The following is a 23,309-nucleotide window of genomic DNA, read 5'->3' as shown; positions in this document are numbered from 1 at the left end:
TTCTTCTTAACAAGTCTGGTTAGAGGCTTATCTATTTTGTTTATTTTCTCGAAGAACCAGCTCTTGGTTTCATTAAGTTTTGCTATTGTTTTATTCTTGTCAATTTTATTTATTTCTTCTCTGATCTTTATTATGTCCCTCCTTCTGCTGACCTTAGGCCTCATTTGTTCTTCTTTTTCCAATTTCGGTAATTGTGACATTAGACCATTCATTTGGGATTGTTCTTCCTTTTTTAAATATGCTTGGATTGCTATATACTTTCTTCTTAAGACTGCTTTTGCTGTGTCCCACAGAAGTTGGGGCTTAGTGTCGTTGTTGTCATTTGTTTCCATATATTGCTGGATCTCCATTTTGATTTGGTCATTGATCCATTGATTATTTAGGAGTGTGTTGTTAAGCCTCCATGTGTTTGTGAGACTCTTTGCTTTCTTTGTACAGTTTATTTCTAGTTTTATGCCTTTGTGGATTAAAAAGTTGGTTGGTAGGATTTCAATCTTTTGGAATTTTCTGAGGCTCTTTTTGTGGCCTAGTATGTGGTCTATTCTGGAGAATGTTCCATGTGCACTTGAGAAGAATGTATATCCTGTTGCTTTTGGATGTAGAGTTCTATAGATGTCTATTAGGTCCATCTGCTCTACTGTGTTGTTCAGTGCTTCCATGTCCTTATTTATTTTCTGCCCAGTGGATCTATCCTTTGGGGTGAGTGGTGTGTTGAAGTCTCCTAGAATGAATGCATTGCAGTCTATTTCCCCCTTTAGTTCTGTTAGTATTTTTTTCACATATGCTGGTGCTCCTGTGTTGGGTGCATATATATTTAGAATGGTTATATCCTCTTTTTGGACTGAGCCCTTTATCATTATGTAGAGTCCTTCCTTATCTCTTGTTACTTTCTTTGTTTTGAGGTCTATTTTGTCTGATATTAGTACTGCAACCCCTGCTTTCTTCTCGCTGATGTTTGCCTGAAATATGTTTTTCCATCCCTTGACTTTTAGTCTGTACATGTCCTTGGGTTTGAGGTGAGTTTCTTGTAAGCAGCATATAGATTGGTCTTGCTTTTTTATCCATTCTATTACTCTGTGTCTTTTGATTGGTGCATTCAGCCCATTAACATTTAGGGTGACTATTGAGAGATATGTACTTATTGCCATTGCAGGCTTTAAATTCGTGGTTACCAAAGGTTCAAGGTTAGCCTCTTTAGTATCTTACTGCCTAACTTAGCTCGCTTATTGAACTGTTATATACACTGTCTGGAGATTCTTTTCTTGTCTCCCTTCTTATTCCTCCTCCTCAATTCTTCATATGTTGGGTGTTTTGTGCTGTGCTCTTTCTAGGAGTGCTCCCATCTAGAGCAGTCCGTGAAAGATGTTCTGTAGAGGTGGTTTGTGGGAAGCAAATTCCCTCAGCTTTTGTTTGTCTGGGAATTGTTTAATTCCACCATCATATTTGAATGATAGTCGTGCTGGATATAGTGTCCTTGGTTCAAGGCCCTTCTGTTTCATTGTATTAAATATATCATGCCATTCTCTTCTGGCCTGTAAGGTTTCTGTCAAGAAGTCTAATGTTAGCCTGATGGGTTTTCCTTTATAGGTGATCTTTTTCTCTCTAGCTGCCTTTAAAACTCTTTCCTTGTCCTTGATCTTTGCCATTTTAATTATTATGTTTCTTGGTGTTGTCCTCCTTGGATCCTTTCTGTTGGGGGTTCTGTGTATTTCCGTGATCTGTTCGATTATTTCCTCCCACAGTTTGGGAAGTTTTCAGCAATTAATTCTTCCAAGATACTTTCCATCCTTTTTCCTCTCTCTTCTTCTACTGGTACCCCTATAATACAGATATTGTTCCTTTTGGATTGGTCACACAGTTCTCTTAATATTGTTTCATTCCTGTAGATCCTTTTATCTCTCTCTATGTGAGCTTCTATGTGTTCCTGTTCTCTGGTTTCAATTCCATCAATTGCCTCTTGCATCCTATCCATTCTGCTTATAAACCCTTCCAGAGTTTGTTTCATTTCTCTAATCTTTTTTCTTGCATCTGTGTTCTCCCTCCGAACTTCATCCCATCTCTCTTGCGTATTTCTCTGCATCTCTGTCAGCATGTTTATGATTTTTATTTTGAATTCTTTGTCAGGAAGAGTGGTTCGGTCTGTCTCCTTCTCTGGTGTTGTCTCTGTGATCTTTGTCTGCCTGTAGTTTTGCCTTTTCATGGTGATAGGGATAGTTTGCAGAGCTGGGATGAGTGACAGCTGGAAGAACTTCCCTTCTTGTTGGTTTGTGGCCCTCCTCTCCTGGGAGAACAGAGACCTCTAGTGGCTTGTGCTGGGCAGCTGCGCGCAGACAGGACTTCTGCTTCCTGCCCGGCTGCTATGGAGTTAATCTCCGCTGTTGCTGTGTGCATGGCCTGGTTCAGACAGCTGCTCCAAAGTGGTGAAGTCGCGTTGGAGGGGGAGTGGCTGGGAGGCTATTTATCTCTGTACGGGGCCTCCCTGCTCCCTGCAGCCCAGGGGTTAGGCTGCCCAGAGATCCCCGGATTCCGTACCTCTGGATTAAGTGTCCCGCCCTGTCCCTTTAAGACTTCCAAAAAGCACCAGCCAAAACAAAACAACGACCATAAAAAAAAAAAAAAAATTTTTAAGTAAAAAAAAAAAAAAAAAAAAGTGGCTGCTTGTTTTTCTTTATTCTCCAGCGCCAGCCTCAGGCATCTGCTCACCTGTCTTGCTGCCCTGTTTCCCTAGTATTGGGATCCCTATCCCTTTAAGACTTCCAAAAAGCGCTTGCCAAAACAAAACAGCAAAAAAAAAAAAAAAAAAAAATGGCCGCTCGCTTTTCTTATGTCCTCCGGCGCCAGGCCTCCGGTACCCTCTCACCGTTCTTGCTGCCCTGTTTCCCTAGTATCCACGGCCCCCCGCGCATGCACTGTATCTGCGCTCTGGCCTGGGTGGCTGAGGCTGGGTGTTCAGCAGTCCTGGGCTCCGTCTCCCTCCCGCTCTGCCTGCTCTTCTCCCGCCGGGAGCTGGGGGGATGGGCGCTCGGCTCCCGCCGGGCCGGGGCTTGTATCTTACCCCCTTCGCGAGGCGCTGGGTTCTCTCAGGTGTGAATATGGTCTGGATATTGTCCTGTGTCCTCTGGTCTTTATTCTAGGAAGAGTTGTCTTTGTTATATTTTCATAGATATATGTGGTTTTGGGAGGAGATTTCTGCTGCTCTACTCACGCCGCCATCTTAGCTCCCTCCTCTTTTTTTGTTTCTTTAAGTAAGGTTTTCTAGTTTCCTAACCATGTTAACTCTTAGTAAGCAGCCATCTAAAGAATCAGAAAGTTGTATGAGGAAGGTAGTAAAAGTGGCAATGTATTTTCATGGCATTTATGTTGGCTACTTGTTACACAAAATTATCTAAGATGCTTGTGCATCTGGAATATATATACACCTCCTCTGTATTGCTGCCTGTTCTGCATAGTGTTTTTGTGTAAAGAGATTGAACAGAGAAAGTGGCTGTGGACGCATGGCTTTGCAATAGGCAACACAGGAGAATTTTCCATTCGATATTAATTTTTAACAACTTATCAAGTAATTAACATTTGGCCTTGTGAAATGAGTAGACAGACTCTCATTTAAACTTGATACCAAACATTTTATTAATTAAACACTTCACTGGAAATCAGGGATAGTTCTAAGTTTTATAGGGTCTGAAGCTTATAAAATTGGGGGAACCTCCTTTATATAAAAGAATACACAGTTATTTGTGAAATAATTATGTTACAAAAGTGAATAGTTACTTAAAATTGCAAAAAATTACAGATTTTACAAACCTGACAGCACAAAAACTGCAACAGCTAGAAAAATAAGTTCTCACAATTCACACTGCCTTTTCATATGAAGACAATTTTCCAAAAACATCTGTACAAAGAATAGAAAGACAATTTAATTTTTCTTCAGGAAATCGATAGAAGTTGCTTTTTATTACTAATCACTACAAAGTTTTCTTTTAGCTTAATAACTTACTAGAAATTTCATGTAAATTTTGAGGACTGTTGTCAAATTTGGGAAAACCTCTTTCATATTTCTTTCATACATGAGCTGTAAGATTTAAAGTTTTTTTGGTGTATATAATGATTAATTGCAAATACTCTTTGAATTGATACTCATAAACTACTGTGCCATTGATGTCCTCATTATAATGACATGTAAGTTTTATAGTATCTTTGTCAGTGTCTGTTTTATGTCATATCAACAAGAAATAAACAAGAACCAGTAAAATGAAATACCTGGTGAAAGGAAGAGAATGAGCAAAGTTATATTCCAGTAAAAGTGAGCAGTCCAGTTTGGGTAACGTGTAGTGTTGCAGATAAGACAGGAGGAGGCTAAAAGGCAAAAAAAAAAGGTCTTGGAGCCAGAGATGAGTAGAGACATACTGTCCTTGAGTATAGGAGCATGTAGGTAAAAATTCACAAAAATCTTTGCTAATGGATCACTAAGCAAAAGAAGGGCAGTCTAATGCAATGCAGAGAGCATGGGTGTGAATCCTGAGGCCTTGCTGCCAGTAGCTCACTATACCTGGAAATAACTGCAGACCACATGCATACGTCCCACCAGCCAAACTAAACCTGTCCACACTTCCTTAACCAGAGCCCGCAATTCTATGGCTCTTCCAACACCACCAACACAAGGGGAAGTGTGAAAGAGAGGAAATTCAAGTGGAAAGAAATACTGATTTTATTCAATGCAGTGAAATACCTTACTTTTGCAATTTTTTTTAACCCATTTTGAGGGCCTGTCATGGGAATCTTAGGATGGACTATGAATGTGAGAGGCCCAGGAGGTTACATTTTACCAGCTTCACATTAAGTGAGCCTCTGCTGGCAATGACATGGTGGGAATGATACTGGTGTTTCCTATACAACCATAACTACAAATCAAGGTGGGAATTTAAGCTAACTCTGAAGTGGCTGCTCCCTTGTCTTTTTGCTTCCTGTGCACTTAGAATAACATCACCTTTCTCACCGTGGTTGTGATCTTTTAGTTGCTGCAGAAGGTAAAAAATGTGTGTTATTGGGCAACTGAAAAGAACTTCCAGAAGTCCTTATATTCCTTTTCTGCTTCTGGCAAAATTCAGTTGATTGAAAAAGGCAAGTGGCATTGGAGGGACTACACTAACAATACTATCTATACTGTATAGTTGCTCTTAAAAACTCAACACATCTTAGCCATGAGGTAGAGAATTTTTAAATATAAAACCAAAATTTCTTACTTTCCAAAAATTAAGCAGAAATGATCCATGCTTTTATAAATTAGAAATGTGTTTGCAGTTCATTAAGTTTTGTTTTATTGTATTAAATGCTGAAACTCACAAATGCTTATTATAAAAGGCTTTCATTTTATGATGTTACTGCTCCTGTATATTCTTACTTCTTTCATCTACCAAGCCAGTGGTTATTCATCTTGGCTGTGAAACAGAATCACTGGAGTACTTAAAAAAAAAATACCCATTATCTAGGCACACCCCTAATTATCTGCAACTTTAAAAACAACCTAGATAATTGTAATGCACGATGAGAGCTGAAAACCAATGGATCAAACAAATATCAGGTCAAGACATCTCTAGTCTAAGCTTCAGCAGTTCCATGACTGTGCTAGGATTTAGAATGAGGACACAGAGTTAGGATTGTTTGTCCAGGTCTACAAGCATTACAGCTCCACTCACTGGGAGGCAGAACTTTAAAAATGAGTATTTACTCTGTTTTCCATAAGTACGATTGGTTCCTTTTCAGCTATTGGGAGAATAAATTAAGTCTTGGTTAACAACAACAATAAAAATTAATGACCAAATACTGTATTTTAGAAATCAAATAGAACTCCCAGTTTCTTGGCCATGGCAAAGGTAAGGTGGATGTGGATAAACGTATCAACATATGTTCAGTGTTGAAGATAATTATGTTACCTTTACTTCATATCTCAACTTGATGTTTAATTGAAGAATTCTAACAAACACTTATTGATAAATGGAACAATTTTATTACAGAAAAATAGGAAATGGATAAAATCTTACAGGAAACTGAACTATCTGAAACACCCTCTTCTTCTAATAATCCATTTTGAAAAAACTACTCTAACTTTGATCTTTACTGCTTTGCTGAAAATGAGTTTTGGATGTCCTCTGTCTTCCAACTTCCCTGTCGGGGGAGAGGAAAAAAATGACAGCCTTCTGCTTCCCTTTCCCTGGGTGCTGAGCACAATGGACTAATGATCAGAGTTGAACCTATAAGATTAAATATAAGATTAAAATGTGACCTACTCCCTTTTCCTAGGAAATGTGTATTAAAATGTATTGTAAGTAGGTGTATAATGTAGTGTTGAAGAGCGCAGATTCTGAAGCCAGCTACCTGACATCCAATCCAGCTTTCCCTGTCAAATAGCTTATCCTGAGCAAGTTAATTAATGCATGTGTGCCTCAGTTTCCTCATCTGTAAAATAAAATAGATACTACTACCTATTTCATAGTGTCACTGTAAGGATTAGATGTGGTAATATTTTTAAAAGCCACATATACACCAGTGCCTGACATAACAGTAGTTCCTACAAATTGTTAGTGGTTTTCATTATATTAACTAATACTTATTTAGTGACTTACCTATTCTAAGCCTATATTGCTGGACATTATTTTAAATGCTAACTGTTCTTTCTTGCATTCATGCTGATGCAGAGCAGCTCAGGGAGTGGTGTGTCCCCACCAGCCCACGTGAGGGTGACTTGCCCCTTGTCTGGTGGCAGACGCTATCCTTGGGTATTTGCTTTTGCCATTGTTGTCGCTCCATATATTTTTATGGGGAGATTTTCAGAGATTCAAAACCACTCCAGCTACTGTCTTCCCAGAATCACCTCTAAGAGTTGAATATTATGCTTTAGTGTGGTGCAGGACCCCCCTTCTCTTATTTTGTAGGTCTTAATCCTTTCTGGACCGAAACATAAGCTTGTATGTAAATCCTCAGTAAAAAAGTCCTGTGTGAAGATCTCTATACCAAAACTACTTGCATAGTAGTTAAGAGTATGGATTCTGGAGTCAGTGAGATTAGGGTTCAAATCCTATCTCTGTCACCAGGATGACCTTGAGCAAGCCATCTAACCTCTCTCTTCCTCAATGTTATTATGTATGAAACAGTGATAAAATAAGTATTTGCTGAGAATGTTATGAGGACTCATAAACAAGACCTGTGAAGTATGTGGCATAGAAAATACTTAAATAGAAAGATACCAGTAAATGTCAGGGTTTTAAGTTGTTATTTGAATATTATTAACATCTTTTTTGGTTTCTTAGTTTTGCTAAGGATGTATCACTCAGATTGGGGAGTGAAAGGCATACAGACAAGCAAAGAGTAATTTATATTTTACTTAGTTACTCCATGAGGTTCTGCAAACATCTAGTGTTTGGTTAAGTCCATGATTAGGTAACTTAAGTTAGTTTAAAACAAAGAGACATAGGCTCTTTAAAGGCCATGTTGTTTAATGGGAAGGATCTATTTTTTAAGTATGACCTGAACAAGCCACTTTATTCTTTGAAGCCTCATGTCCTCAATATAAATTGAGACAGTGGACTACATAATTTCTTAAAAATACTCTACTCTTCAAATGCTCTGATGTTGTACTTTTATGAGTTTCCCCTGTTATTTTTAGCCACAGATTTCTTGGCCATCTGGGAGTAGGGGGTGGAAAACAGTGGTGACAGGGAATGGGGAAGCGCCACATTGCTGATGTGGGAAGTGATGTGAAGACAGGTGTAAAGGCAATGACATAAAGAATGGAAATGATGAAAAACACTACAACAACTGAAATATAAGACCAGTTGAAATTATGAGTGTGTGAATTGGGTGTCAGATTTGGGCAAGGAGTCTGGGAGGAGAGAGTATGCTTAATAGAAGGCAAAGGAATTCCTTGGTTTTCAGAGCAAGCTCCTTGGAATCTTCCAGAACCAGCTTTCTAAACTCTTTAGAATTAAAATTTATGGAGTTTTGCTTAAGGTCAGGTTATTTGATTCACTAATGTCTGAAAGTTCTAAAAGTCAATTTAAATTGCCCAAGTGTCTCACAAGAAATGACATAGGTTTTTAACACATACAGTGAAATGGGGATTTCTCTGTATCCAGTCTACAAATGTAAAACTATGTAGTTCCAAAACAGGTGTAGGGAACCTTGAGCTCAGACCTTCAACCAAAGACACTTGGAATACGCTTCCTAATATGTTACAAATGGTTTGGCTTTCAAGAGCACTTGATTGGAAGTCACAGATTAGTCACCTGGATTTTCTTTTATAAATCTGACCTTGGCAGATTTGGGCTATCTCAGAGGAAGCAGGAAGGTGTCTCCTGGCCTGGCTGTCTGAACAGCTCTGTTATCATCTCAAAGACCCAGTTACCCTCTTTTTCCTTTTGTAAAACTTCAGTTAATATTTTAGTAAAATTATTAAGTATTTGTATTATATAAAGGTACAACAGGTCACTTCATTCTGCAGCACATCCTTTTGAGCTCTGGGAATGAAGAGCTCATTCCTCAATCTGTCAAGGCAATTTTGCCATCTGCTATTAAAAGGACTACATTTTGAGTACTGTGGTGAAATGGATTATGATGAGAATAAATACTAAACAGAGTAGAGTGGGATAAGAATTTGGAAATATTAGAACAAGAGCAAAGCTGGTTGTAGTTATAATTATTGTTAAATATCTTTCCCCCATGTATTTACTGGTTGCACAAAGGGAAATACAGAGCTTGAGGTGGGGAACAGAAGAGAACAATAGCATTCCGGTGCTGCTTTGGCAACTAGCAGATGCCCTCCTGCATTTGAGTGTTTATAGGTTTTCTGGGCACCATGCAACTTGAACTAGTGATTTTTGCTGTTCTTTTCTTTGTGGTTTTTTTCCACTTCTGCTTTCATGTTCCTTAAATCTGAACTTGCACATCCCTTCATGCATCAAATAGGTATTAAGTGCCTTGCCTGTGCCAGACAATGGAGGTGTGGAAGCTCTCTGGGCAGTGGAGATGTGAGAGTTATTTGAGTTCTTTTCTCTCTTCACAAGTAAGCCCAGTGGGATGAAGACTAAAATGTTTAATGAGATATTGGAAATGACTCAGACCTATCCATTTCTGTGATTCTCTGATCATTTGGTGAGTGAGTGAAGATGAAAGAATAGTATTAATGTGATGTTTAGAGTATTAGCATATTGATACTCTCCTAAGGCAATATAAAGGGGTGTCCCATCTCACCTTGAACCTACGTTGCATCTCCACTGAAATTCATGCAAACACAGTGAAATTTAATGAGCTAATAGAGTGGGTGGACTGAAGATTTCTATTTGCATGAATTGGTTAGCATGGAAGAGGTTGAGTGCCCCCAAAAGAGGGGAACAGGATAACCAAATGGGGATGCAGAAGACAATAAGGTGTCTGTTTTAAGTATTTGTCTCCTAGCACAATGTCATGGACTTGTTTTTGGCATTTAGAGAAAGACAGATTTCAAGCCAAATTTTGAGCTTGGAACCACAAGGAGGGTTCCCGTGGCAGCACACAGGTATTCAGATTATGAAGCAGTAGTAGGAAGAAGAATATTCCCCCCAACCTCTACTCAAATATAACACCCTAAGGTTGATAAATATCAGAAGAATCAGGAGATAATGGTCATGGTGCAGTCATTAGATGGCAATTTTTTTTCTCTGTGCTTCCCACTGTAGTTTCAGAGATAAGCCAACCTCAAATAACCTCATAAGCAAAGGACCCCAATGAGTGAGTAAGAGAGGGAAGAATAGGTCAGATTCCAAGCAGTTATTGTGACTGACAGAATGGTTTTGACCTGTGTGACCTGTGATACTCTGAGCATTAGTTAACATAGATAGCTGAAGCTTCATAGTGTCATTAAAGACTTTAAAAATATAAGTCATTATTATTAACATTAAATTTGGATTACACATACCTGCAGACTACTGGTGTAGAAAGATAGAAAAACTGGGCCTGTTTTAATTTGACTATTTATCTTTTTTGTTTTTCTTACTCTTTTCATGAGAAGAATTTGAGCATTCAAAGCCCTCAATATTCTCCTAATCCCGTAACTCACACCCCAGCACCAAAGCACTGTCTTTACTTTCGGGAGCTCTTGAAATTAAGCCTCTCTCTTTGTCTTGCAGGAAAGACAAACCACTTTTTTTGGTAATGAATCATTTAGGTCTGGTTATAATGTGCCATCAAGATCTATTAAGAAAGCAGAGAGGAGAACTGACTAGGAGATGGGGATAGAAGTGTGACAGAAAAAGCAGATGGAAAAATATGTGAAGAAGACGTTAGCCCCAAAGTCTGGGAAACTATCCTAAAACATTTGTCCAAGAGGCAGGGATGGAGGTCCAGGGAGACCACCATCCAACAACTTTCAGGTTAGTGAATCTAAGAAGACTGCTTTGAATGGTATGCCAGTTAGAAATTATAAACAGCCAAAACAAAACATCAATAGAAACACCCCCAAAACTAGTGACTTAAAACTATAGCCATTTTTTTTTTCCTCACTGGGTTATAGGGGTGCAGGTGGGCTCTGAGGATCTGGGTGGGACTTGACTCAGTAGTCAGGTGGGCTTGCTCGTACATCTGCAATGAACTATGAGGTGCTGCAGCTGGCTGAGCTGAGAGAGCCTTGCTGGGAGAACTCCTTGTGTGTCTCTCATAGCCGCCAGGAGGCTATACCTGGCATGTTCCAAGAAGGGAAAAGGAAATATGCAAGTACTTTCTTCAAGTATCTGTTTGAACCAAGCTTGTGCTTCCCATTGGCCAAGGCATGTCACGTGGCTAAGCCCAGCATCTCGGCAGGACGGCACTATCAAAGGCATGAGTCCAGAGAGGTGGCATCATTCAGATTTCCAGGTGATGTTTCGGAAGTTGGCCCCTTACTGTTCACACAACAGAAAACCTCTCCTCGTCTTCACTCAGGACCAGTCCTACCGATAGACTAGATAGAGCAAAAGGCTTGACCTGGTCGGTACCTGTATCTTGCTTTTGCCCTCAGCCATGATATTTAAAGGTTTTGGTTAAAATAATTCAATAAAAAGCTAAACTGTACTGGTAATGATATAATCCTTCAAATACATAAAAATATTTTTGTCTCTTTTTGAATGATTGTAAATCTTCAGTTTCATTGATTTCTAGTTTGGAGACAATGCTTTCTTAAAGATATTTTTATTTAACACTAATGAATTAAATATTAATATTTTTAATACTATACAAATGTGCGCAACTGATACATCTCATCCATTTATTCCAAAAACTTTTATATGAATATTTTTAAAAGTAAGAAAGAAATTTAAAATAGTCATAAAATATAGAAATAAAAAGTTACATTTATAACCAGCAATATGGATGGATGTTCATGTAGTGTACAATATAATATCTTGTAGAAAAAAAGTAAGTTCCAGAGCATTATGTACAATATGATACAATCAAAAAATCAATAACAGCAAAATGAATAATTTTGGGGGATACTTACAAAATAAAACGTTATTTTTAAAAAAGCAAGGAAATGCTTATGCAAAAGGATTTGATAATAGCTTAAATAGAAGTTAAAGGGGGAAAGAATGAGGAAGAATCATAGAGATTCTCATATATAAGTTTTTGTTACAATTCTAGTTTTCATGATGGATGTATGGATTCACAGATCTAGTATTATTAAAAATACATTCATATATATATATGTACCAAGGGTGACCATACAGACTAATGGTAAAAGTATGGATGAGCCAAATATTATGATTAATTCAACTCTGTACATCAGAGTTTATTTTTAAAAACCATTATTACTTCAAAGAAGTTTAGCCAAGACAAATGACTTAATTTTGAAGATATGTGGTATGCTGCAATATGTTTCTCCCTACCAATTTTTAAAATGCTTTTTCTTTTTTTCCTTAATGCCTTTGAAGAAGGCTTTGGTATATATAATTTTCCATATGAAAAAGCTTTAAAACTCTTTCACCTCAAACCACAACAACAAATACCAGAACCATCAATACCAGTGATTATAAATCTTACACCCTTCTTAGTTTGGTTCAGTAAACTAACAGTGAAATACGAATTTGATAGCTATGGTTTCCGTATTAGCCATTCTATGACATATTACACACAAAGTTAGTTTTCAACATCCTATCATTTGGCTACCTTGGGAAGTTTATTTTTCTTAGACTTTAGAATAAAAAGGGGGAAGACTTGGTTACTATTTGCTTGAAATTTCTATTTAAAACAATGAAGTAAAGAAAATGTAAGCACAGAGAAGACACGTAGTGACTCTGTAGCATCTTACTACACTGAGGGACAGTGACTGCAAATGGGGTATGGGAGGGACTCAATATGGGTGAATGTAGTAACTACATTGTTTTTCATGTGAAACCTTCGTAAGAGTGTATATCAATGATACCTTAATAAAAAAAATTAAAATTAAAAGTATTTATCACCAAAAAAAATGTAAGCAAAATGCTTACAAATGATTACAAGCACTGTCAGAAGGACAAATAGAAATCTAAGTTGAATCAATGCTGAAAGTTCATTGATTAAATTATGGAAGTTTTATCCCAGGCAGGGCAAAAGGTGTCATGATGAACCCCCCACCCCCCCCACCCCCCCCACCCCCCCCCCACCCCCCGCCACAATCCCAGACAGACAAGAGGGAGATGAATGCTGAGAGAACAGGAAGAACAAAGCCGCTCACTCGCCCTGAAGGAAACAGCAGATGTTCCCCTTCAAAGATGATTAAGGCTGGGAAGCAATTAGCAACCATAAAGGCCTACAGAGAATTTCCTCCTTTAGAGGGCTCTAAGAGAACTTATTTAAGGAGGCACAACTGTTCCTGTGTGATACTAAAATTAAGCTGAATTAATTCTTCAAGGAATGGACCGTAAAGATGACTCTAGTAAAAGGCAGCCTGGAAACTCAAATATTACAAATGAGACAGTGGAGGAAGGCTTTTCAGATAGTCACCCAGTGCTTCCTAAAATTCACTAGACATAGACATTATGGGAGCAGAGGGATGAGACATCTGAGAACTCTGCTTCTGAAGTTTGCTTTTATTTTTGAGACATACACTCTTTGTTAGGGAAGACTAAAACTGTCTTATATTTTGGTTCATTTTAAAGGGTTTTCTTCTGGAATCCCATGCCATCCTTTTTCATTGCTCTGAATTATATTCATATATACTACTACATATATATTATTGTATGTGTGTATATATATATATATATGTTATAATATACTAAGCATTTGTGTATGTATAGTATGCAGTGTATATTATTTATATATGTATATTCATATAATATATATGTATATGTATATAAAATACCTGCATATTATATACATATTTATATTTATATGTTTATATAAATAGTCCAGAGCCACATATATAAAAAGTAGTCTGTTCTCAAAAAGACTATGATGTCTTGGAATTTAATGCCTCTCTAGATTTTTTTTTTTGTAAATATCACTTCCCTTCCTGAGTCTGTTAGGGAGGGTAAGATTAAATATGAGATTTCTTGGGCTCATTTCACTGAGTTCAAACAAGATAAAAGTTATGCCACTTGGCAGCATATCCACAAAATGCCCTGATTCTTTCTCTTACATAAGGAGGTTGGTGGCCCTGGAGAGCAGAGTACTACACTGAGGCACCAGGTATTTCCAAAGCAGTGGCATATTGTCCCATCAGTGGATGGCAATGACTCTGAAATCAGCAATTTCTTGGCTGATGCAGCAATTGCCAGTGTCCACCAGGTCCTGTCAGTCAGTGTCAAACAAGGCATACTGACAAAGCACGTGCATGCCCTAGAACAAGCAGATGACTGTCATGCACACTAAATCAGGGTAAGTCAGGACTGAGTTTCCAAAGAACTCAGGCTCACAAGCAGCACAGAGCAAATGAACACCAAGTATTGTTGGATCCTATAGGGGCCCAACACAATTTATTAATCATGAAAATGTGTAGGAAATAAGTACCTTAGTTAACAAACCTAGGAAGTGAGACTTTATTTTAAAAATTCTGGGTATGAACTCCTAAAAGAATGGGAGCAAGGTTGGGGAAGGATGCGGGTTGGTTTTGGGTGTACCATGTTCATCAGTGATCACAGGAACAGAAAAGATTGGTAAATTTACAGGCTCAAGAGAAATGACACAGTGATTTCTGTAGTGGTACTGAGAAGGACACCTGGTAAGAGAAATATCAGGGCCTTTGCACTTGCTGATCACTCTATTTGGAATACTCTTCCCCAGACTCACCTCTACCATTTGGTGGCCCCAGCAAGGCTACAGATGGAGGCCCGCCCTGTGGCCTGTTCCTTCTCTTCGCACCTTGGCTGTGTCCCACACAGGTTCAAGTGTCATCACAGCTCCTCCCCACTAAGCAACCAGACCTCTCTGCTTCCCCCTGGTCTGGGGGTACAGATCAGCCCACCTCAGAGGGGAGAACCTGGAGTGGAGGCCGGCACAGGCCCTGGAATGGGGCCAGGGCTATGTGAGCTTGGTGTGTGGTCTAGAAGAGGGAGGCATGGACTCTGTGACCACCTCTGTTGGCCCTGTAAACCCTGCTCGGTGAGCGGAGCATGGCTGCGTGCCTGGTTGCTGCCTGTTCAAGTGCAGAGCCTGGAGAAGGGACCCTCACTGCCTGTCGCCACTTTGCTCCTAATTATCCTTATGGTTCCTTCATTCACTTCTCTTACTTTTTTTATAGTGTAGGAAATTGAAATAATTTGTCATTGCTTCTGAGTTTTTCCATTTCAGCTCTCAAGGCATTTATTCAACAGTCATTGTTTGCAATGTTTTAACAATATAGATGCAGAGTATATTTGTATTTCAATAGTAAATAAATCAGAAATTAAAAAAAAATTAACTTCTAAAACATGATGAGGAGCGAAGGAGTATGTGTCAAGAGAGTAGAGCATGAAAGAAGGTTGATGAATGTAAGCCGTCTGGGTCTCTGTGGTATGGGCTAGTTCCAGCAGAGTGAGCACCTCAGACTAGGAGAGCGTTTTTCATCTCATGCCCTCCTCCGTGCCCTCCACTCTGGGTAGTGAGGGTAGTCTTCGTGGGTGAAGAAGGATAGTAAAACATTTCAGCTCTTCCAATGATCTGGGTCAAATTGAACCAATTCACAGGAGCTGATGGTTAAAGTTTCAAGAATTTTGCAAGCTGCATTAAATGCAGCCATTATTAAAAATTAACTTACATAAACTTCTGATAATTTTATTTAAACCAAAGGTAATAAGTACTGAGAGAAACCCTTTAAAATGAACCACTGCTTTCTACTTACTATGCTATATTTTATTATTTTCTATGCCTTAAAGTTATTTTTATATATGTATGGTAGAAATCCTGCGAAATGATGTGCTTCTATGCTTCTCATCCTCACTCTATGCTCAGTGATATGCCCCGTGAATCCAAAAAGTTCACTGATAAAGTAGGTTTATCTCCTGCCCTCTGGTGTGTGTGTGTATCTTGTATGTTTTGATCTGATTAATGTGATGTCATTAATATAATAGATTAATGTAATGTTCCACAGAGCATCCAGACCATTAGAACCCTTTAGACTATATTAAGATGGAGGGCAAATAAACTTAGCATAGCTCTAGGGCAAGACTGTGGTTGTATAGTCATGTTGTCGCACAAGAAAACAAACTGCTTCTGACCTTTCCTGATAGGGAAGGAAAAGAGCAAATTCGCTTGATGAATGGCTGCATATTACATAACAAGATTGTATTAATCTGCTCTTTTCAAGATGCCATGTTTAGCACAACAAAATTGGGGTGACTTTTCTTCATCTATTTTCATCTGTCATGATCCATGTCGTTTTTTTAAGAGTCAGACTGATGAATTAAAAAGGGACTACCATCACTTCTTTGTTTTCAGGAGTGGGATTGGTATCTATAATCCTCTTCAGGGTATGGGAAATTTAAATCAGCTTTGTTGGAAGGGCCAATTTCAGACATATTCACCTAGCCTTTACAACTAGGATATATCTTACTCTACAGGTCAAGGAACTAATAAGGGGGTTCTATGAAGTTCCAAGTATGTACATTTTGATATGCATACAGTTTTCAAGGAAATGTCTACCAGGTGGGCCCATGGATCCAGTGGACCTACTCTGAGCTGAACCCAAGCCACCTCATTAGCTAGCACACAGGTAATAATGGGGGTATGGTAGCACTGTGGATATCAGGGCAGCAATTTCAGTGGAGACCCATATCCAGTAACCCTTGAAACAATGTGGTATTGTTCATTTCCAATTCATGGTTATCTCAGTAAATTCCATAGGTCCTGGTATTTCACGGTCTTTCCTCATAGAGATCTGACCTCTCTTTGAGTCAGTGTGTCTGGGTCTGGAAACTAGCTCATATCTGGAAACTAGGCCAGGACTGAGACTTTTTTATTGGGCAGCTCCTTCAAACTCCTAATCCTTCCTCCTCAATTTCTTATCGTTATATAAATTGAGCAATATTGGTGTTGGCTGCCTATCAATCTGTGGATAAAGTGAAGGTTCCTATGGCCAGAATTCTCACCTGGCCCTGGTCGGCTAGCTCACTACACACGTGTGGGCAATGCATTGTTATTGACTCTATATAAAGAGCTCTGCCCAGGGCTCTGGGCTGCAAGGCTGCAGGAGAGTAGGGACGATTCAGGAGTGGTGGCAGCACTGAGGACAGAGACTGAGATGGTGCAGGCAGAGAGGCCCAGAGGCAGAGACCAACTTGCTGCATGCAGACTCTCTCTGAGTGGACAGGATTCTAGTGATTGACCTAAGTTGGGTATAAACCCTTTCACCCCAAGAACGTTCCACTGTCATTTCTTTGCTCTCATTGAATCCATAGTGAACTTGCCCAGGTCTGAAATCCATTGGCAAGAGTCCAATCCATGGACTCTAAGAAGTCCATATATTTTTAACCATCTCCATAACTCTTCATAGTTTGCGCAATTCCTGGCTACCTCTTTAACCTTTCTGCTTGCATCTCATTGCAGTAATTGCACCCACTAGGCTTTTGATAGTTAAGTACTGTCACCTATACTCTATTGTTATGGGAACTTATTTCTATAATAGCATCTCCTGCTTTTACCCAGTCCTGCAGAGGACACCACCACTGAGCTCAACACTGCTGGTGTCCCTCTCACTACCACTTTACTGGTAAATGGGGTTTTGTCTGGTCCTACTGCAGAATATATTTAGTTGATGATTTATGTAGTGTATCTGCTGTAGCTTGTCTACTTTTCTAGGCATTTTTATCGATTTTGCTAACATCTAACATAGCAGTTCTGCCATTTGTATTTCACTCACAGTGAGCATTTTTTTTAAACTTCAAAAAGTCATGCTAGTGAACTATTCTAACTCCCAGAGTTCTTGGCTAGATGTTAAATCCTATACTTTGACAAAATTCTCCCATTTCAACCAACTCTTTCTTGTCCAACTTAATGTTTCACTCCTTTGATTTAGAACTTTCAAGGTACGTTTCATTGCATAATTTCTATGCTCCTTCTAAGATGCATCAGCCAGTACCATAGAACTTCAATGTAAAGTTCCTCTACTGCCTTATCCCAACTAGGCTAGGCTGGGGCTTTATCTTTGGTACTGGCTTGGTTATCAAAAGAGGATGTGGAGGTACTGGTTTCTTGGTGCTCCCAGGCCCAGTGAACAAGAACAGCAGCCGTGGCCTGTGGAAGAGCATGGTAACCTGGAGTTCGAATTCCCCAGGGATGAGGAGTGGGTCGTCCCACCAACAGAGGTGCTAGTTGAAGGTGAGGGAATCCACCCTGAGGGCTGAGGAGGGAGAGGACATGCCTCAGTTACTGGCTGGATGGAGATCAGTTACAGTAGTGAGGTACAGGGCCTGCTCTTGCTAACTCTCTTTTTATGTTTCCCCTGTAAATGACAGACACCATCATCCGGGAGAAGCCGTTCCCCAAAGGGCAAACTTTCTATAAGAGCAACTAGATCTGAGCAGGGAAAGGGCACCCTTGCAGCACGTACTGTGGCCTTCAGCCCTGAGTCCTTTTTCAGAATGATGTACCTACCTTCTTCTGCTGAGAAGTATAGCTGCCGACTACTCAGAGATGTGTGCCCACTGGGAATAGCTCTCAGCTGTAGGAATTGTGCCCAAGATCCTGTCACCTCAAAGGGGGTGGCCTGTCATCCCTGACTGATGTGGGGACACAAAAGCCCAAGCCCTTTGTCTCAATTTGGACAACTTTGAAAGGCTGTTTCAGCTCCAGAGCTCGCTGTGGGTCTGGCTGAGGTGTCACTTATAACACTGTAGATTTGCTTCTGCTCTGCCCAGGCCTGCCTTCCTCACATTCCCACAGGTGTGTGCCCTGCAAGGACTTCACAGTTAATCTTCCAAACATAATTCTCCATCTGTGAATCTATTTCTAGGATTCCCAATTAGACCCTACTTCATTAAATCAGTGTAGTGGGTTTTCTGCTGACTGTGCCAAATGCAATCCCCAATGGGGACACAGTTTAAGAGAGAGTCCAAGAAAGAGGTCCTTATTGGTACACTGTGAATCACACACACCTATGTCATTCTTATTTTAACAAGTAGCTTATAGTTAAAAGAGAAAAACTCTTATTTAAGTGGTAGGTAATTGGTAAACTGTAATATCACCCAAGTGAGGAAATAATAAATAGGACAGAGACATAATCTCCTAGATCTGACATCAAGTGGGAGAGAGAACCAATGACTTCGAGTAGATTTATTATAGATCCACAGACACTCCCTGAGATAATTGCGACTTAATTCGATTACTTTTTTCTTTTTAATTAATCCAAATTAACTTTTGCTTTTACGTTTATGAACTACTCCTGTTTTATAAAAAAAAAATTTCCTCTTTCTACCTCTCAAGTTGAATGCATAAAGCATATATTTTAATCCATATGTTGGGAACAATCAGAGGTATAATTTTTTGGAAAATCAACTGCATGTAATCTCAGAGAGCACTAAATTGATTCTTCCAGATTTAACTGAGGTTATGTTGGTGGATGTTAAGACAAAAAGATCTAAGCTCTTAGTTCGTTGTTTTGTTAGTAGTTACCATGACCAGTCCTAACATCAACATTGCAAAAAGATGTTCTATTTCATTTGCATTCTTATTCTTTTTTGCCCTATTTTCATTTCCAATGCAATTTTACCAGTATAGTCATTTGAAATAGTATTTCCATTACAAAATAAAATCAATTTTCCAAGTGTTTTAAACTTAGTGTATAGTAAATCCAACATTTCTTGAGTTTTTGAAGTTTGGATATTTTCATACAACTCATCATAACAAGACAGTCAGCTAAGGACAGTATCTCTAAAAAGCCTAAAATCTGAAAATAACATTGATTTAGCTAAGGTTATTTTAGTGCACTTATTTAATCATTTTTCAGTCTCCAGAGGAATTGTGAAAAAAAAAATTGAATATAAAATACTTTAAAGAAAAATTGCAAAAGTCTAAGATACTATTTTCCATATTTGTTAGAAACCTTTAAAGCATTATTGAATCTGAGATGTTTCTTGACATAATATTTATGAATTCATGTATTTATATTCTCTGCTTCTACTTTTCTTGCTTACCTTTTGATTCCTGTTCTCTTCATTTACTCTTTTCTATCACCTGTTACATTAATTGTACTACTTGAGTTCTGAGCTTGTCACTTCTATGGGAATGGTAGTCACAGTGAATGGAAAAAATAAAAAGAAAGCAGACAAGAGAATAGTGGAAGTAAGAAAAGAGACAAAGATCTTTCCTAGGATATTTTAATCCATAAATGTATCATTCTTCATGAATCTCAATATTCCCTTTTCTGTTGTGAGATCCCTAATTTCCTGGGTTCAAGAAATCAAGAAATTGACAAAATATGCAATTTGATATTGGATAGGCAGAGCATTGAATCCAGATCTTAAAACTTAATAGTGATGTGGTCTTGAGCAAGTTTTGTTAACTTCTCTGGTCCTTCATAAATAGAGAGAATGCTTACCTTGCAGTTTTTCTAGCAATTGGACATGTAGATACAATATGCCTAGAACAGAGCTTAGCATTCATTCCTTTTTTCATTCTCACATTTAACAAATATATAATGAGCACCTTCATGGGCATTATTTAAGGTTCTAGAGTTTACTTAAGTTTTGAGACATAAAATGGTACATTTCAGATGCCCAATAAATTGTAATCATTAAAAGACTAAAAAATGTTCCCCAGACAGAAGATTAATGACTCCAGAAGGAATTAATGGCATGTGAAAATCAATAGTGAGCAAAGAAATTATACAAACCTATTATTCATTCTCTCCAGGTATTGACTGTAAAAAAATATTAACTCTGTCTGAAAACTAAAAATAGGATATTCAAAATTCCCATCTAGTAAACAATAGAGTGGGGAAGATAGTCTTTCCACAAAACGAAGAAGGCAGTTAAAAACTAGTATAAATGGAACATAGATTAAAATTTTAGAAGTCAAAGAGCATGACATATACTTACTGCTAATGAAGAATTTTATACCGAGTCACTTTGTGCTGCAGCAGCTTCTGAAAGCCACGGAGAAAGGCTCGGAAAATCTCAGCATTGCTGGTTCAGAGCTTTCACATTGCGGATCTGCTGAGCTTAAATAGTAAACATCTTTCTGGCTTTGCCTCTATTAGTTGAAATTTTTTTAACTCCTGGACCACGTGATGCTCTGGACCATCTATATTATGTAATAAAAAGTAATTGAAAGATTTATAAATTCCCATAAAACATATTGCACTATGTTAGTATATCCCCATAACACATGTGGCCCACAGGGTTTTCACCCACTAAAAATTAAGTTTCACTTAACTGGATTTCATGTAATGACTGTGATGGAATAACCAACATTCTTCATTTCCTCTGTTGGAATAAATCTGCCCTTCAACCTGAGTGCTGTGGCTTATAGTCTGTTCTCTTATATACAAGCATACTATAACTTCCTCTTATTGACTTATAACTTTGTTTCCAGACTTTTTATGCCAGTTGTATTTATTATTTTAATAGCAAAATATAATTAAGTATTTATGTAAATCAAAGAAGTATGAATGGGTAACTGAAGATATTTATATGAAAATAAAATACTTTGGAATGACCCAGTGAAAAGAAACAGCTGGAAAATGATGTCAAGTTAGGTGTACGCAAAATATTTAGAAAAGATTGTGAAAGCATGGAAAAGTAAAATAATTTTAATATGCGTTTTGCTTCACTATTTAAATTCCTGTATCCTCTAAAAAACTGAAACTGGAAGTCTTAATCAGTATTGTGGGTGTGATTTATGTAAGAAAGGCCAGGTTAAATTCCTGTCAATGGGTATCCTCTCAAGAGAATGGCTTTAATCCTACATCAAAACACTGGAACTTGAATACATGTTTATTTACTTTAGGTTAGCATAAAGTAAAATATTTATGGTACCTGTAATTTTTATTCCCAATTTCACCTACTTTTCTGATTAGTTATCTACCAGAATCAATTGTATTGGTTAAAAATATTTCCATTGTGCTTCATGTGATTATTTTACTTCATGATATACAAGTGAATTGACTTTAGCAGGTGAATAAGTCACTTGCTTTTACTTCTAATTCTTGATTTGATTTCAGTCTTCCAGTTGAGCTTGTAATGATTTATCTGAAGATGGGCTAGAACTCTGACTTTATCATGAAAGTTATGATAGTCAAACTTGGAGTTTTAGTGAATAAAGACAGAATGATCAAGTGAATTTTCTGTGTTGGCAATTTTTACAAAGTACACCCTTTCCATGTGATTATAACATAATACATTAGTTATTTCTACAATTGTGAATTCTATAGCAGCAATTGTACGTAGGTAGTTGTAAGAATAATTGTAAGAGGCTTCAGTTTTGCTTTGGAACACAATAGCTTTGCCTAATTGAAGGAGAAAGTGTTCTCGAGGCTACCTTCCTAAATTACCACTGGACTTCAGAATGTTCATTTGCATGATTTAGGGTGTATACATGGGTGTTCTTTTCCTGATATAATTCTGTTTTGTTACTTCTTTACAGAGTAAATAGCACCTTAAACATGGGGGAGTCATTTGAACACCCAATGGCTCTGGCAGCCGAGCATATCTTATTCACAATTCAGAAGGTTAATGACAAGCCCATGGGTGCCATTTGTTCTGAAAACAAGGGACTTGATTTAAATACACCGTAATACATACTTAACCAATTATGGTGTTATACGAAAACCTGACTTCTGGAAGGAGGCTACTTCACAGATTTTACAGCCAAGAACTATCTGGGGTGGGAGGATTACCAATGGTGTAGTGTCAAGTCTCAAGTTTAACTCCTAAATCACCAGGCTGGGAATATTGTTCTTAAGTTTCTCTCTCCATTTCCATGCTGATTCAGAAGTACAAATTATTCTCAGATGGCCCAACTCCAATCACTGCAGAAAGCTGGAGAGCTAAGAAAACTGGCATTTACAATAATTTCACACTATCATTTTTTTCTCAAAAATTATCAAATTTTTGGCTTAAGTTTTTAAACCAAATTATACCTGGCATATTAATGATTCTTACATCTTTCTCCTTTTGTGTGTGTACAAAAAAGCAATGCATCATAAGTACTTTCTTTATAAGATCCTCTGGTATCTTGCAGATTTTATTTTCAGAAGGAAAAATTTTTTTAATTTGTAAAAAGCATCTGACAGATGCCACAGAGCCAACTTTTCATTCTGCCAGGACTAAGAGAGGCTGCCGGGGTAGATGAATATTGGATGGAGGTGAGGAAATTAGGAGTTGCAATAATTATCACAGGCTTAAGGCTATAGGGACAAACAGCCTTGCCAAGTGGCAATAAAGCTCCAGATATAGGGGGCCACCTACATTAAAAGGATATTATGTGATGTGTGTAAGGGCATAGCTGTCATTGAATACCCAAGAAAAAGAGCAGTTCTTAACCTAGAGGAGGTATGCAGGCCCTTGGTGTGGGGCAGGCCTGGTTGGGCTTCTCCAAGCTGTTGTCTAGACTTGGGGGAGAAAGGGTTGATTTCTGAAGTAGCACTACAAAGTATTTTCTAGCTTTTTGGTTCAACAGCACCGAGAACACATGTCTATAATATCATTGACCATGTTACTTTAGAATGTCCTGTAGATCCTACTAAAGTTTAAGAATATGGACTCTAGAAACTCTAGAGTGCTACTGGAGAGGGCTTTCTAGCTCTGGCACTTAAAATTTTCCTATGCCTCAGTTTTCTCAGTTGTAAAATGGGGAGTAATCATATACCTATGTTGTAGATTGAGGTGAGGACTAAGGGAACTGTGCATTTATACACACAG

The sequence above is a fragment of the Manis pentadactyla genome, chromosome 5 (genome assembly GCF_030020395.1).
Source record: "Manis pentadactyla isolate mManPen7 chromosome 5, mManPen7.hap1, whole genome shotgun sequence".
NCBI classification, from domain to species: domain Eukaryota; kingdom Metazoa; phylum Chordata; class Mammalia; order Pholidota; family Manidae; genus Manis; species Manis pentadactyla.
The sequence above is the reverse complement of the archived record's forward strand: the minus strand, read 5'-3'. Positions refer to the sequence as shown.